The sequence below is a fragment of the Gadus morhua genome, chromosome 16, assembly GCF_902167405.1.
Source record: "Gadus morhua chromosome 16, gadMor3.0, whole genome shotgun sequence".
Taxonomy (NCBI): Eukaryota; Metazoa; Chordata; class Actinopteri; order Gadiformes; family Gadidae; genus Gadus; species Gadus morhua.
Genome location: NC_044063.1, coordinates 13113904 through 13131403, shown reverse-complemented (window position 1 = coordinate 13131403; position 17500 = coordinate 13113904). Strand labels below are relative to the sequence as shown.

The 17500-nt window shown below is 47.8% G+C and overlaps 1 protein-coding gene across 1 annotated transcript in view; it reads left to right on the top strand.

Moving 5' to 3' along the window:
• Positions 1-17500, top strand: part of cadm1b (cell adhesion molecule 1b) — a 123423-nt gene that overhangs the window by 11555 nt on the left and 94368 nt on the right.

The following is a 17500-nucleotide window of genomic DNA, read 5'->3' as shown; positions in this document are numbered from 1 at the left end:
GACCGAAAAAACCGAGAAAACACATTTTTTGCTGGCGAGAATTGGGGAACGTGTGAATCCACAGCAGTCGGTCTACTTGATTAGAAGCAGCGGCGGTGGCTTTGACACCAGTTAATGATCAATCCCCGGCCACCGGCCGGTCGCCTGCTGGAGTCCTTCCAATGACGTCCAGGGTGCGTTCGTTATCGACTTACTCCAAGCATTGTGCCCCAATGTTCCCTTTATGCTACTTCGTTTGGAATTAATCAAGCAGGCAGTGTTTTTTTAGTCTCACGGTCTTTGTGATCTCCTCTCCTCGCTGCCGTCGTTTTGACTAGCATAAATTTGCTGTCGCGAGAGAGAATTATGTGAATGAATTATGTTCTTATTATGCTCAGAAAATGTAGTCTAGAGGTGGAACGGTGGGCACCGGCAGAGATGCTCTCATCTCTCTATCTCTTTCTCTCTCGCTCTCTCTCTCTATGTCTCTCTCTCTCTTCCCTATCACTCTCAGTCGCTCTCTCTCTCTCTTTCACTCTCTGGTTCTCTCTCTCGCTTGCTCGCTCCCTCTTCCCTATCATTCTCCCTCTCTCCCTCCCTATCTGTATCTCTCTTCACTATAAATCTCTCTCTTCCCTATCTCTCTCTCTCTCTCTCTCTCTCTCTCCCTCTCTTGGTCTCTCCTCTATTGCCCTCTTTCCACTATATATCTCTCTTCCTATCTCTTTCTCTCTCTCTCTCTCTCTGACTCTCTCCTGTCCCTCCATCATAAATTTATCTTTCCTATTGCTCCCTCCATATCTCTCTCTCTCTCTGGCTCTTTGCCCTATCTCTCTCTCTTCCATATGTCTCCCTTCCCTATCTCTCTCTCTCCTCCATATGTCTCCCTTCCCTATCTCTCTCTCTCTTCCCACTCTATCTCTCTGTCTCTCTCCCTCACCCCTATATCTCCCGCTCTGTCGATGCCGGCGACGGAGGTGTCACCATGATATATCCCCAGCCCGGGATAACTGACAAATATATCTTAATGCCTTTATTTTTTAGGCCCTCGACACTAAATAACAGCACGGCGGAGGTGCGGGCGTGCAGGGGGGCCGCCACTTTGACATGGTAATTTGTTGATGAGAAGGGGGGGGGTTTAAACGGTCGCGGTAAAGGCGTCACGTGACTGACACATTGAGCTCACGGCTGAGGAGTGACTGAATGACAGTTGGCACCGCATCAGGGAGCCAGCTGTCTGTCAACGTGCAGCATAAGCGACATTGTTACGGGAAAGCTGCTCCAGAGCGCGCGCACCGGCCGCGCATGCACATCACCCCGTGCACTCGTATAGTGATAATTATGACACTCATAAACAAAACTATACGGCAGCTGCCTGCATCGCACATGTTTCTTTTCTTTTTTTTCGCGGGCGCAAAGGTATTCCTTGTATGGTAATTACGCTGTAATTATGTCAAATGATTCCCGGGACTCTGGGAGGGATGTCAGACAGCGACTAAGTGCGTGTTTGTTTTCCCTGTTCCTCCACGGCTGGCGGCCTCGGTGAGGTCATCGCCGGGCGTTTATCACCTCCCGCGCGTCATGGACGCCGTCCACCGTGGAGAGAGAGAGAGAGAGAGAGAGAGAGAGAGAGAGAGGGAGAGAGAGGGCGAGCGAGGGGAGAGAGACACAGCCCCCGAGGCGCAAGGAGGAGGACGATAAAAACGCGAATGCTCTTCAGACTTGAGGTCTTTGACCCGTGCAGATCACCCTCAGTCGCCAGACGGCTAGGATGGCATAATTACGGCATATTAGGCCATCACAAAAACACATCAAGTCAGACAAGATATGCAAAGAAAATGGCCGGAGATGCTTTCATGCCATACTGTTAAGATGTTCCAAATGGCCCCGCTGAAGTGGTGGGGGGGGCTGGTTCCTGGACGGATATAATTACAATTTATATGAGGGGCCAATCAAGCCTTCAGTCAGGAAGCCCGTCTTGAAGGTGACTCGGCAATTCATCGTGTTCGCGGCGAGGCAAATTGAAACAGGTCTTTCCGACAAGCTGTCACCGTTCACCGAGACCTTTTAAAATCGCCACGCCGTCGGTCAATTGATATTTCATATCCTATATCGCATTTTAAACCGACGCAATGGAGAACCGCCAACATATACCAAGCAAACCAGCGCCGAGAATATTAACACCCTGAATCGGGCCGTGAACTCTCAAGACCGCCTGGCTTTTCTCAAACGTTCCTTTCCTTGTTTCCTTAACGTAAAAAATATCCGTAAAGTGTTTCGTAGTAAGCATTATCGGCGTTGTTTGCAGGTTGAGTTGCTGTACTGCGTGTTGGCAGCCTGTCTGGGGTGTAATTAGCGTTGTGACATGTCTCCGTGCCAGATGCCCCTCTCTGCAGCCGTGTCAGCCTGGGACCCCCCCCCCACCCCCACCCCCACCCCAACCCTCTACCAAACCCCAACCATGACCTTCCCAGAGTCGACCAAGGATCCACTCCTGTCGCATTCGCCTTCCCTTTCCTTTCCTTCCCTTCCCCATTTCCACACTTTTCCCCCCCACGATTCCTCCTCCTCCCCCCACTTGTTTTGTGACACCGGCCCCTTATCACTGTGAGAGGCCTGGATCTATGAGTCTGGCCCCAGCTGGGCATTACACTGGCCCAGATTGTCCTTGGACCCCCATTCCCATGTCTTTTCACCCCAGCTGTTGCAACCCTGGCCTCCCCCTCCCCCCCATCTATCATCGGCTCTACTCTTTAAGCCTCAGCTTTTTTGCTTTTCATTTTTTCATATTTTGGTATTTGGATTTCTTTTTTTCTTCTTACCAATAATTATTCTGCTTCAATCCGATCCCAAAATGATCAAAGCGGCGCTATATCAAAGCGTGTTACGGAGGTAGTTACTCACTCATTAACCATATGTTTGACAAGTATCCCCTCCTGGCATTAGAAAGCTCTCTATTAATCACAGACGGAGATCTGACAAAAGCCGAGACGCGGGCAGATGATGAAATATGTACCCCTGGCTGGGAATAAGTGAGATTATATTATTGATGGATTATGGAGCCGGCTGTCACTACGTGGTACTATCCTCTTATTTGATGTATGGTTACCTGGAATATGATTTGGGTCATCGCCGGTGACAACGCCATTCTTCACGGCGCGTGGCGCCCGTGATCATTATCAATCCCCCGGCCGTTATGGAGTCCCCGGCCCTCCCGCGGCCGAGGAGGTGTCAACACATACAGCTTGTTATCACCGCGGCAATCGGAACAAATGATCGTGACAGCGACCGTAACATGTTACCCTGGGACGCCTGGAGATGCCATGACTGCATCCACCAACTATAGCTCTCTCTCTCTCTTTCTCTCTCTCTCTCTCTCTCTCTCTCTCTCCCCATCTCTCCCTGACTCTATCTAGCCCTCTCCCTAACCCCCTCCCTCCCCCTCGGCCTGGGCGATCTCCCCAGGCCGAGAGGAGGAAGACAGGACAGGGGAGAATGAATTGTGAGGCCTGGGCTGCTCTCTCGCCCATGGTTCCATTTGCACCAGCAATTAATCAGCCATCACTGGAGAGCGCTTGCATGTCGGGCTGTGGGTTTTATTAGGGGTGTCCTTTATGGGACTAAATGAGACTTATGTCTTCCTTGAGTATTTCATTTGTGCCGCTGCAGACGGTGGGGCTCTGCAACCTTGAGCCGAACCGCGACAGGGTAGGGCTCTGGGCCGCCTTTGTTGCTCACCTTTAAACGATCTTGCCTCCTTTCCCGTCGTTCTGTTCCTCTCTACCTACTGCGGTTGACGATCTATACGACTATTTGTGACTTGTTACAAACAGTAAGGTTTATATTTTACGCCGTTTGTGTTTGTATAGAAAGTGTGAGAGCAAATAGATTGGTATAAACACTGCTGGGGTTAAGTGTTTCCCACTGGACCGACCTCGCTACAACGTAAACACGCGCGCTATTTTAATACGCTTTCCGTAAGCGCATGCAACAAATGGCACAATTGGACGAATTAACAGATTGCTAAGTGTATATTTGTCAATTTATCTGGAATTATTATTATTATTTCACCGGAGTAGGTAATGGAAGATGTCTGCTGAAGCAGACAGTAGGCTACGATACAGTAGGGTCAGTGTGTGCACCTGCTTGTCTGTCAGTGACGAAGAGGAGCGGGGCCGAGGGTCGTAGTAGTGAGAGCTGCTGGGGTTCTCTGTAGCCAACACCGAGCTATGAACCGCGGTCGAAAGGACCTAATTAGCTCCATTCCTAACCGACACTCCAGCCAGCGATAACTTAGGGGACGGGCAGTGTGTGCACTCGCCGAGGAAATGGCACCGCACAGCAAATGAAAACCTCTCGTCTGCCCCTCAGGCGCTGTATTTTATTTTATTTTCCACAGCAAGCGCTGTCACCTGGCGGTGTAGTCATCAGGAGGTGCAGTCGTTCCGGCCCGTTCGACAGGGCGAGGTGTCTCGCTCGGCCATATCTCTGCGCTATTAAACTTTACGGCCCCGCCGGCGGAGCATTTAGGTGACGTGTGTTTCTGCAGATGTGTTTTTTTTTGCCTCCATTTTGGTGAGATTAGCTGGAGTTAATTGTTTAATCGGACTGTTTATATGATCGATAATTGGGGTGATTAACATGTTGAACACTGTTGACACACATCTGGGGCTTGTTATGAGGCAATTGTTGATCTGTAGTGTCGTGCTGTAGATTGTGACACTGATTCGAGCCATCATGGCTCTGCATTGTGTAGAGTCTTACCCTAGCAATCTTCGTTGTACACGGGGAATGGGTTAACCTAGCGTTTGTTGGTGCTTGGCACTTGGTTCTATGCACATCCTTACTTTACCGACAGCGATATATTGTTTCTCTTCTTCTGACAAAAGTACTTATTATAAGTCGCTTTGGATATAAGCGTCTGCTAAATGCATTGGCTGCCTTTGATAGACTTGCTGCGAGTCTGTGAGGGAAGAGCAAACGTTAAATTAAGAGCAAGCCACCGCCGTTTTGGCCAACAGCATGTGGGAAAACTATTTGTTCAGTGGTTGAGGAAGAGTTCGGTCATTATCCTAATTTAATCAACACCATATTACACATTTGCTACGTTGTTTTCGGGCCATCATCGTCATCATTAATTATGCATCCCAAGAGCAGTATCTACTTTGGACATAGTTAGCGAACCAAAGAACCCCCTTCTTCACCATACTATACTCTCCACCATTCACCGACGTAAACAGGAGAGCAGGGTGGCTGGGAATGGCAGAGGAACTGTTTTCCTCTCCACTTGCCTGCCGTGGTTTTGTGCCGTGCGTCGGGTGCAGACAAGACTCCGGCCCACAGGTCAGCACAGGGCTACGGTCGCTGCCCCCGCCCGCCCGTCACGGCAGCAACAGCGAGCGGGCAAACGGGCCTGGAGAGGGGAGCGCTGGTGGTCAGCCCCCTCTCACTGGGAACCGCAGCCTCTGCCAGGGGGAGGATGTGGATACCATCTGCTAGCGCGTGTACAGGATGGCTTCAGCCGTTTGCCCATGTGTGCTTGAGAGAAGGGTCGTATGACGGTCACGAAAGAGCAGAGGATCTCAGCTCCCCAGAGGACAAATGTATGAATATTCCCCCACTCGCACACGCACACACACGCATGCAGGTGCACATTTGTACACACACACACACACACACACATGCAGAAACACACACACAAAAACACACACACACACACGCAGGTGCACATTTATACACACACACACGATACACAAACACATGCACACACACACACACACACACACACACACACACGCATAAATTGCACATACACACACACGTACACACACACACAAACACACACACTATCTTCCCTTCCAATTTCATGGGTCTTCCGTCAGATTCGCGCCCGACCCGACCACATCTGCCATCAGGTCAGGGCAGATGTGGCAGATGTTGAAGAGCGTGACCTCTCATGTCTGCGCACGCTTCTTGTAAGCCGCCTCTTTCCAACTCCCGCCCGGCAACAAGTCTGTTCATGGAAGAGAGCGAGGAGTTAAAATAACCGTGACCCTCGTTTTATTTTAACTCTTCTTCTCCGGCATAATACATTAATTAATTAGGAGAATTCATTAGGCTAACGGAAGGTTTGAAAATGGGTTGAGGTAAGATAATGAAAACCAGGAGTGAAATTTGAATTTAATCACTAATGGTCCAAAAAGAATCTCCCTGAGGAAGTTAACACACACACACACACACTCTCACGCACGCACGCACGCACACACGCACGCACGCACACACACACACACGCACACACACACACACACACACACACACACACACACACACACACACACACACACAGACACACACACACACACACACACACACACACACACACACACACACACACACACACACACACACACATCTGCCAATCTGACAGACAGACGTATTGGCAGTTACAAATTAGCAGTTTGTTAAGCAATTAAAATCGGGAAAAGTCAATATTGGACTCAGGAAAGCTATTTATTAATGTCTGATTGAGGGTTTCGTGAATTTGCAGCAATGCAATTATGAAAAAATAAATCAAATATTATTATTCCTCTTGAACATCTTCAGAAAGTCCCCCGAGATGTCCCCCGAGATGTACTGTAATTAACACGTAAACGACAAGCAGACTGTGATGTATGGCCTTGAGCTCAGACCCTGGATCCAAACGCACGGCCCTGCTGCCTACTGCCTCGTCCAACGCAGCCGCCGGCACCAGAGGTGATGGGGCCGGGATGAAGCTGCTTGTTACAAATTATGTTAACATTTGTATTAAGACATTCATATTTGTGAGCCATGCATTTTGCATGAAGGAAGCCACGATTAGGTTACGATTACGAATTCCTGTTTGACTAACATTCATATTTGCGAGAAAGCATGCATTTTGCATGCTATTCATCCAAACAAAAAAACTTGCCATCGTCTATCAAACTAATTCAGTCTAACTATGAGCTTGCGGTGTGCCGGGCCAACGGCTGTACAGGTTTGATCGTGCAAACACAACTTCAAGAGGAGACCTTATCTAGACCAGGAAGTACAAGTAGGCCTATTAAGGTATTGTTGTAGCATTGTAGCATTTTGCCACCGCGAAACATAACTACAGAACTGCAGAACTGCAGGCAGGACGTCAGACAACGAGGCAGATCACTATGACACAGGGTGTTGCATCCAAGTCAATTGCCAGCGCGGAAAGAATCAAGAATCAATTATTCATAGGACCATTTCTCAGTGTTCTTGTTCTTTTAATTAATGTTTTTTTCAGTAATAACTTAATATTTGACATACTACTCAGGGAAAATTGCAGTCATAACTTAATATTTCAGGAAAATCGCAACTTTCGCATCTTTTGTCGCAACTTTCACTTCCTCTAGCACTGTAATCGCAACAAAATCCTAAAAAACACTACAACTTTCATCGCAACTTTTTGGAAAAGCTCATGCAACATCAGGCATTTTATGCCGCAACAATCCTTAAGAAGGCCCGCGAAATCCTGGAGGGACTGACAAATGCATCAGAGGTTGCACATCTGTGAAAAAATTCTTCACAAACAAAATGATATAGAACGCTATGTTGATTCAGCAATTTAAAGAGCGAGCATGTCCATCGTTACAATTGCTCGAATCTGCTCCTGCAAGTCAGGTAGTTTTGCAACGCGTCTAGGTTTTACGTGTGTAGCAAAAGGTAGGTCCCAGTGTAGTTTGAAAAATGCACCCCCTGCCGGCGACTTTCATTGGTTAATGCTGCAATGTTGTCCCGCCCACGGACGCTCTGCTTCATACAGATACGAATCACTTTTGCTACACTTGTACCACATAGAGTGTTGCAAAAGTATCCGCAAGAAAACAACAACTGAGACTCGTAGCAGCAGATTCGAGCAGTTGTATCGATGGACTTGTGCTCGCTTATTAAAATGCTCATTGAACATAGCGATCTATATATTTTCATTTGTGAGGAAATATTTCACAGATGTGCAACTTATGATGCATTAGTTGACATTTGGGTTTACAAATGCACAACTTTTGTGCATGTTCTCAGATTATGAAACACAGGTGTGCAATGATTGTAGCGAAAGTGATACAGGTGCTAAAGACTTTTGCTACAATAATACCTTCATATACATGCCTCAAATTTACATTTAGGGCAGTCAGGGTTAGGTGACTTGCTCAGGGACACCTAGGAGGAGCCACGGATCAAACTAGCAACCTTCTGGTTACCAGCCGACCCACTCTACCTCCTGAGCGACTGCCCCCCTCAGTGCCTCACCTGCGATCGCCTGTGGTACTCAGAGCCCAACGATAAAGCGGTGTACTTAACATCTCATATCGTTCCCAGCCCAATCTGTCCGCTGTGACGCAGCTGCTGCCTCCGCCGCTCCGCCGCTGCGCCGCGGTAACAGCCTCACATCGAGCTGTGACAGAGGGCTAACGGCAGCTAAGAGCTAGCAGGAGTCCTCCGCCGATCGCAATGAACAACACGAGGAAGAGAGAGAGGGGGGGGGGAAGAGGAGAGGAATACAGCGGGACGTGTTAATGCCACAGTTACGATTGATTCCCTGTCGATCGGATGAGTACGGCACGTTCGATCACAAGGGGAACGGTAAAGAAAATAAATGATGGTGTAAGTGGCAAAAACAACAATATGAATCCATGAAAGAACGGATGGACCGTTTAATCAATGAATTAACAAATTGAAAAAAAACAAATGTGATGTTGTGAGTCGGATTAGAAACAATGCTACAAAATGTATTCACCGCTTGGCCTTGGGGAGGACACGTCCGCGCAGTGCAGTAGACACACAGCTCGGAGGGACGAGGACATTAGGAACCCCTTACATATACAGCATACATAAAGAAGGTCTTCAGCGCTCTTCACATAAAGCCGTCTAATGAAACGGTCACACCACATTTGACCGGGGGAAATTGACTTTGTGGAGGGGGAGAATGGGCAGGGGGCGGGCTCAGCGGCGGCGTTGGCTCTCACAGAAAGGACCCCTGATAAGCATGACTTGATCCCCCTTAATGCGCGGCCTCGCCCCGCTCCCCTTTTGTCTTTAGCCGCTGCTAATACAAAAATATTGCGCGTCATGTTTTTAATTTGCCAAATAAAGGTCAGCCCTGCCCACTGTCCTACCCACACACACCGCCCCCTGCCCCCCCCCACCCAACAGCCACGACCTGACCACGCACGCCATTAAGCGGCTCTAATTTAAATGGGATTGAACCCACTGGCTCGGCATCAGATGGGGTGAGATGAAGCCACGGCGACAGGAAACAGATGCGTTCCTGCACCCCCCTTCCTCCCTTGCCACTGCCGCCCCCGGTCGAAATCAAAGTGAGGGTGCCCACGGTGTCTGGCGACTCCAGAGGGAGTGCCTGCCCGTTTAGTCATTAGTTAATTCCTCCACTGTGTTTGCTGCTGCTGCTCGCGGGGCACGCGGGGAGCCGGTAATCTAACACCTTAATGGCGCCTGGTGTGTCAGAACTGGCAGAGTTTCTCTGTGATCCCCGTTTGCATAATATGTGTTAAAGTTGTACTCGTAAGAAACAGTGTGAATATGAGAGAGACGGCCTCTCAGTCCTCCTCCTCCCAGCTGTAGCCCTGCCTGCTTTGATCAGCGCACACACACACACCTTCATTTAACTTGGTTTACGACAGTGCGCCCCCCCCCCCCCCCACACACACACACACACACACACACACACACACACACACACACACACACTCCAGCCTCCGCGATAAAGTTAAACAGCTAATAATGGGCAATTATTTGTAAGCTCTCGGTTGCCGTGATCATTAAACAAGCTCCGTGAGGCCGTTCGAAGGATTACAAAGTAGGAATAGTTAAGACTCATTGATTCGGCCTGGACCAATGGGACGCTTCGTTTCGACGGAGGAACTGCTGTCTCTACCCGACGACTCGTAGACACCGAGGGGGCGGGGGGTGGGGTGGGCACGACGTGAAGAAAGAAGATGAGGCATTCAGCAGACATTGGTATTAATCTAAAGCTTGCGATGTCTTACACCATTCGGGACAGTGGGGGGATTTCACTGGGAGGCATAGCGAGTGAGTTTGCAAGCAGAGTCGCCCACCAGCTGCCTGACTAGAAATAGTAGTGTATCATTATGGCCGGGCAGAGGGGGAAACACCCTGTGTTTTAGTTCTCTGCGGAGGTCGTGTGGTAATCAGTGGGTGTGCTCGTGCATCGCTCGCCAAAGAAAAACAAGGCAGAATTAGACCTTTATGATACCAGTGCCTCGTAGGGAATCTCAATCTCACGGTAGCTACTGTATGGCTTCTGCTGCTGTTGTTGCTGCACTCTCACTCTGATGTTGTCATGATGCCATTCTCTCTGATTATGAGGAGATAAGGTAACTGGAGGAATGGAAGACGTGTTAAGTCGCTGTGTTGTTACGGGCGTCGATGGCTCCAGTACAACACACCCATTGGTGGTGTGGAATTGCATGATGCAATGCGCCGAAAGCACACATTCTTTGAACCTGTTTTGGAGTATTTTTTATTCATGACCAAATGTGGTACTTTGTGTTGTTGTTTTGATTGGTTTCTTAGTCTATATATACCGGCAGTTTGTCATAAAACAGCGCATGGAGACAAAGCGCACCTCGCAAACTATATATTGAGCACGACGTATTTCACAACATCCTTGCTGTCATTAGTTTAGCATTTTGAGATTTGAGTCAATTTTGACCGGTGCTATTTTCCAAAGCCCTTCCATATTTTATACTCGGCTATGGGCGCTGAATGAGGAATCGGCAGCCGAGTTTCTCATTTGTTTCCATCACCCTGCCTGTCAGACTGTTTTTCTTTTTGAATCCAGCCTTCAAGTAAGGAGCAAAGAGCAAGGATAGGGCTGATGAGATTTGCCGAAGGTGTCCAGGTGAAGTGTTCAGAGAAAGAGGAAAAGTGTGTAAGAAGGAGATGGGATTGAAGTTCTCAGTAGTAAACTGCATTGATTAGAACATGTAACATATTCACTCACACACGCATACGGGCACACATGCCCACACACAGGTGCATGCACGCACACATAAGCACACACACACACACACACACACACACACACACACACACACACACACACACACACACACACACACACACACACGTGTATGATTGCACACATAAGCACACACGCACGCACGCACGCACGCACGCACGCACGCACGCACGCACGCATGATATAACCCACTGACAACACAAATTGATACAAGTCCTCCTCACACAGGTAATCACAAAAAAATAGCATTCACAGTAGCCTACTAATGATAACAACACAATCTCTACTGCTACTACTATCACCCCAGTACACTGTAGTCGTTTCAAAAGAACGAATCGGGATGAAACCGCGACATTTTTGATCAGATGTGCAGCACGACATGGTCATTGTGCTCGTGGCGTGTCGCCGGTTGCATTTGTACTTATAATCAGCCACCTTACAGAGATCCTCCTATGCGGTGTACCTTGCTGCGAACTGCGGGTGTGATTTGCCGACTTTATTGAAATGAGTATTTCTTTGATACGAGGATTTTGCGCTGCCAAGCGCCTTTCACGGCTTGCAGATAAATTCCTGGAACGAGTTGGGTGAGTGGTCTGTTATGCCCAAGTGAGTGGAGGCAGTTAAATATGCAGAGAAGAGACATAAATGAAACAGCCTTCAAAGCCATGTTTGGTGCAGTGAGTTTGTGAGCTGGTGTTCTTTATGATTTAGGAGTCTGTTTTTATTGGCTTTTCGCTGCCTGACTGAAGTGGCTGCCTAGCCTTTGTAACTGCTTCTTGATACCTTCGGAGGGATTGAATGTCCTCGTAGGCAGTGAGTCGCAGGGCCCTCGGAGGCTAGTAAATGACAAATAAGTTGACTGAGGATGTGTTAATGCGGCTGGATTTATTTTGCCGAATAGAAACACTTTGTGTAATTGTATTGTGTTTACTGGGGCTCCGGGGAAGGGTAGACGAGAACGTGTGAATGTTTTCGCATAAAGAAAGTTTGTCGTTTTGCAGTCAAAGAAAGACATTATGTGGTCACGTGATCTTTTTGCCTTTCTCGTTGATGCGATGAAAGACGCCGTGCTTTATGGGATGTGGTAGGCTGACACATACTAATTACATTAGTTTATTTTAGCTCGCTAAGTCGGTGATGCGTTGACATATATATTGTTTTTTTAGCTTGGCTTGTGTCTTTTTCAAGTTTAGCTTACTCAGGTATTTTAGCTTCTAGCTCACATCGCTTTAAGCCCTTGTGGTTACTATTTTAGAGTAGGCCTAACAACTTCGGTATAACTATGATAACATGAAAAGCAACAAGTCCATAGCCAAGTTTGTGTGGGCCAATGTCAAATTAAGGGTAATAAATTGGGCGAAAACTGTTAAATGTTAAAGAACAAGTTGAATCTATTAGGGCGTCGTTGTTGATACGGATAACTACCGTCTCCATGTAAGTGTCTGTGCCAGTGACAGCCCATGGCCTTGGCACCAAAGGAGCTACACTGGCCTAGCATGGAAACGGCTATGCTAATGATCTGCATAATTTACACTTGGGTGGCTCCTAGCTGTATGAGGGCATTAGAGGATGTGACATCATGAGAGGAAAAGGGGGAGACAGGCTCCTGAATGGAAGAATGTTTTTTTAAAGGAGATAGACAGGGACGAAGGGGGGTTAACTTGATGACTTTTGCGAAAATACTAAAGTTTTATAGGTTTTTGTTGATTTTTTCCTTTTGCAAATGATGATATGCAGCTGTAGAGAAAAAAGAAAAAAAAAACAGCGAGACAATGAGAAAATGGCTCCCGTTGTTCAGAGGCATTCTTTGGCGACAATAACTCGCACCATTTGTTTTGAATAACTACATCTTAGGACTCAGTCATCATCTCAACATTTCCATTTAGAAGAGTTTTGAGTTCCCCGTTAACATTTTTTACAATTCATTTTCCATCGTTAGTTGAAATCCCTGTCAACAACTCCATGATAGGACTGTTCTTTTAATTGTTTTACACACAAACACACACACACACACACACACACACACACACACACACACACACACACACACACACACACACACACACACACACACACACAAACACACACAAATGCACACACACATACACACACAGAAACAAACATTCACACACACACACACACACACACACACACACACACACACGCTTGTTCGCATATACACACATGCACACACATACAAACACACACAAGCTCACACATAAAAGCATACACACACACACAAATGGGCACTCACTCACAAACGCGTGTACACACACACACACACACACACACATATACTTGCACGCATGCGCAAACCAAACCCTGTGAACACTAATTATATAATTAATGCATTGGACAGGACTCGGTGCTCTGTGAGCACTCACTGGGGGGTTTTTAACTAGCATCCCTGTGAGGCCATCTGATAGCCGCCACCGCCTTCCCCTGGATTATGAATAAAATCATCATTGTTTGCTCTATGAAATTTCTACCTCGCTTTCCCCCACTGATGATTATCTTGTTTAAAATATATCAGCTGGAAAATATACTCGGTAATTTGAATACCAATGAATCCACCAAATGTGTTTGGAAGTCACATAATGCCGCGGCGCGCATATTGCTTTTTTTATCTTTTCGAAATGCCTTTGCAGTTTTCCATTCACAGGTTCAAGATTGTATGAAATGTGCAATTAGGCACTGCGTGCACCTGTGAATATGACCTTTATAGTGCGAGAATGGGTTTGGGTGGTTGCACACATGTCTCCCTATTGTTTCCTGATAAACAACTCTGTGTGTTTGTGTGTATGCATGTGTGCGTGAGCTTGTGTGTGCATGTGCTAGTGTTAGTTTTTATCTTTAAAAATAAGTGAACGCTAATGTGAAATTATTTGGTGTGGAAGCAGTGCCACTGAGACGACATCAACACCATTCAGCGCGGAGCTCAGACAAAGACATGGCTGGATGGCTGACCAAAAGCATCAATGGATGAACTCAATCAGGCCAAACTATGAATTATGCATGAATGTGCACCTTCTTTTCCCAGGACGCCCTGGTTTTTGGTTGGGTTTCAGATTTCCCCATGTTCTATTAGTGTTGCCCCCGTGCATTTGGGCTCGAGCACACACCCTCCTGAGCATGAATCTGTTGGGCTTCGATCAGGCGGGACTCCTTACCCCGGCCTGGATTCAGATCCACAACACACACCGTTTAGTGACTTGGTACTTGACAGGCGTGAGGCATCTTGCTCCAGGGTCCCTCCAGCTCTGTGGACATTGGGGTCCCAGCCCAGAATCCTTTGGCTAGGAATCAATCACTGTTTCCCCTGGACCTGTGTTCCCCAACCTATGGGTCGTGACCCCACTTGCGGACTGCCTGAGAAGGACCTACATGTGGGGGTCGTGGGAAATAGCCTTAATTAAAAAAAGGATCATAATAAAAAAATGAATTGTACGACTTGGACTCATAAAGATGTGTTGGCATATTGTTAGCCTCATAACACAATTGCCTAAGTCATATTTTGGCCACATTTTGGCCACAACCTTACTCGAATTCACTGTGCCTCATTGGCTATGTCCTAAGCCAATCAGAGTGTTTTTTTACATCCCATAATCCCTATTTGCCAAAGTGATCTATTTGACTTCGGCAGTGATGCTATGAGGCTAACGATATGAGTTTGCAATTGCTGGTGAATTATTCTTACACTGAGCGTATGTTGTGCTAGGTGCTAGGCCGTGCGAGGTCTGCTCTCTCTCTGGACCGGTTAGACAGCACCACTGCCAGCTTGGCCCGTTGCTTCATGGGCGGGTCCAGGGTTAGCTGCTGCTGCTGCCTCACAGCCTACAAACCTTTGGATATGTTACCGGAAGGCTCTATTTTAGTGAACACACAGATCAACGTGTGTGTGTGTCGGGGGGTGTGTATGTGTGTGCCTTCCTGTGTGCAAGCCTGTGTATTTCTGTCCATGTGTTTGTCTGTGTGTATCAGTGTGTGCTGTCTTTGTGGCTGTCTGTGTGTTCCTGTACATGTCTGTGTGTGTGTTGGCATGCATGTTTTCTGTGTGTGTCAATGTGTGTGTAGGCGTGTATCTGTGTGTGTTCCTGTGCATGTGTGTGTGTGTGTGTGTGTGTGTGTTGGCATGCATGTTTGTCTGTTTTCTTTGTCTATGTGCGTCAGCATGTGTGAAGGCGTGTGCGTTTGTGTTTGCCTGTGTGTCTCTGTGCATGTGTGTGTGTGTTTGTATTGGCATGCGTGCGTGTGTGCCTGTGTGCGCACAATGCGCTCTGTGAGTGTGTTTGTGTGTTCAGGACTGAAGGCGTTGCTGTAGACACAGTCAGTGGGGAGGGGCGGCGAGGGGATTTCTGGAAGTAATTTTGCTTGATTTCAGAGACTTGAGCTCAGAGCTCCTGCTGTGGATGCTTACGCATAAATACCATGCAGGACTGTGAGATGGAGATTTCAGCAGCAGCGAACGCTCTCCCAGGCAGGCTTTATCTACTATAACAGACAGCATATCCTCAGCACAAGCTGTTGACACTTTCTAACTAAGAACTCCGTTCCTCTCAGTCTCCCATTCATTAGAAGAGTGAATTACTCTGCGAAACACAGCAGAAAAAGGGATGCATCCGTATCAGCAATGTCTACATCATGAGTGCTGACAATTACAGTGACATCATTATTCAGCACGGGGAGCCCTGCCGCAGTTCAGAGAGAGGCAGAGGGGGAGAGAGATAGAGGGGGTCGAGAGAGAGAGAGAGAGAGAGAGAGAGAGAGAGAGAGAGAGAGAGAGAGAGAGAGAGAGAGAGAGAGAGAGAGAGAGAGAGAGAGAGGGAGAGAGAGTGAGGAGAGCAAGAGAGAGAGAGAGGGGGGGGAGAGAGACAGAGAGAGAGAGAGAGAGAGAGAGAGAGAGAGAGAGAGAGAGAGAGAGAGAGAGTGAGGAGAGCAAGAGAGAGGGAGAGAGAGGGGAGAGAGACAGAGAGAGAGAGAGAGAGAGAGAGAGAGAGAGAGAGAGAGAGAGAGAGAGAGAGGGGGGGGGGGGGGGGGGAGAGACCAAGAGAGAGAGAGGGGGGGGGGAGAGAGACCAAGAGAGAGAGAGAGAGAAAGAGAAAGTGAAAGAGAAAGAGAAAGATCGAGATAGAGAAAGAGAGACATAGAGAAAGAGAGACATAGAGAAAGAGGGAGAGAGTGAGAGCGAGATAGAGCAGTACACTTGATTTCACTAAACTGTTTTTCGTGCTGCTGCTGTTGTTGTTGTTGTACTGTATGAGTCTAAAAGAGGAGTTCAGGGTTATGGTTACTGCAGGCAAAGCGAGTAGAGCACAGATGGCCATCTCGACTCGCTTTCCTTTAACGCGAGCAAGCCTGCTTAATGAAAAGCACACCCTGGTTGGCTTAATGGCGAGAACACAACACATGGGGGGTGCTGAGTGTCACCTGGCTGCTCGCTGACCCACTCAGACGCCATATTGCAAGAAGGTGGGAGAAAGCTAAAGGGCTAAGCTGAATCAGCTCTCTGTGCTCCGCTACTTCTGCCTTGAGGCCAGAGGGTTGAGAGGTGAGCGGGTGAATGGATGAATGGAAGCTTTAGGGAGGATGAGGAGGGAGGGTACGGGCCCTCTTCGATCCAGACGGCGTAAACAGTCGCCTCTCTTTTATTTTATGTCCTTTATCAGCGACATGAAAGGGGGACAAAACGTCTCCTCTCCACCGTCAACAATATGGTGTCATTTAGAGACGATTATCCCCTGTTGAAGTGGAACTAAAATAACAGACGACAAAAGAGCCACGAGGCGAGAGAGGTGGAGAGAGGGAGAGAGAGAGAGTGGGCGAGAGAGAAGGAGAGAGAGAGGGGGCGAGAGAGAAAGAGAGGGAGACAGAAGGAGAGAGAGAGAGGAGAGAGAGAGGGCGAGCGAGAGAGTGATGGGAGAGAGAGCTAGAGAGTGTTGGGATAGAGAGGGTGAGAGAGAAGGAAAGAGAGAATGATGGGAGAGAGAAATGGGAGAGAGAGCAATGGGAGGTAGAGAGAGAGAGAGAGAGAGAGAGAGAGAGAGAGAGAGAGAGAGAGAGAGAGAGAGAGAGAGAGAGAGAGAGAGAGAGAGAGAGAGAGAGAGAAGAAAGAAGAAATGAGAGCCAAGGTTTCTCTACTCTCACCAGGAAATCGTGTCATCTGCTCTATCTTATTTTGGGTGTGTAATCTGTACAAGTGCTCAGTTATCCCCTTATAAATGCAGTGCAAGTACCCTAATTCCCACCTGTGTTATAATTCCTAATTCTGAATGGGCCTGTGCAGTTTTCCTAATGTCCAATTAGTGTTATGTGCCGATCTAATGGCGCATGTGTTCATGCTTGAGGGAATGTACGTTTCTATAGGAGGGAATGGTGTGTTTATGGAGGTGTTTCCGTGAAACCAGCGGCCTTTCTTTGGAACGTCTACTGCATCACCGCTAGATCGGTGAAGACCATCAGATGGGGCCAGTTATC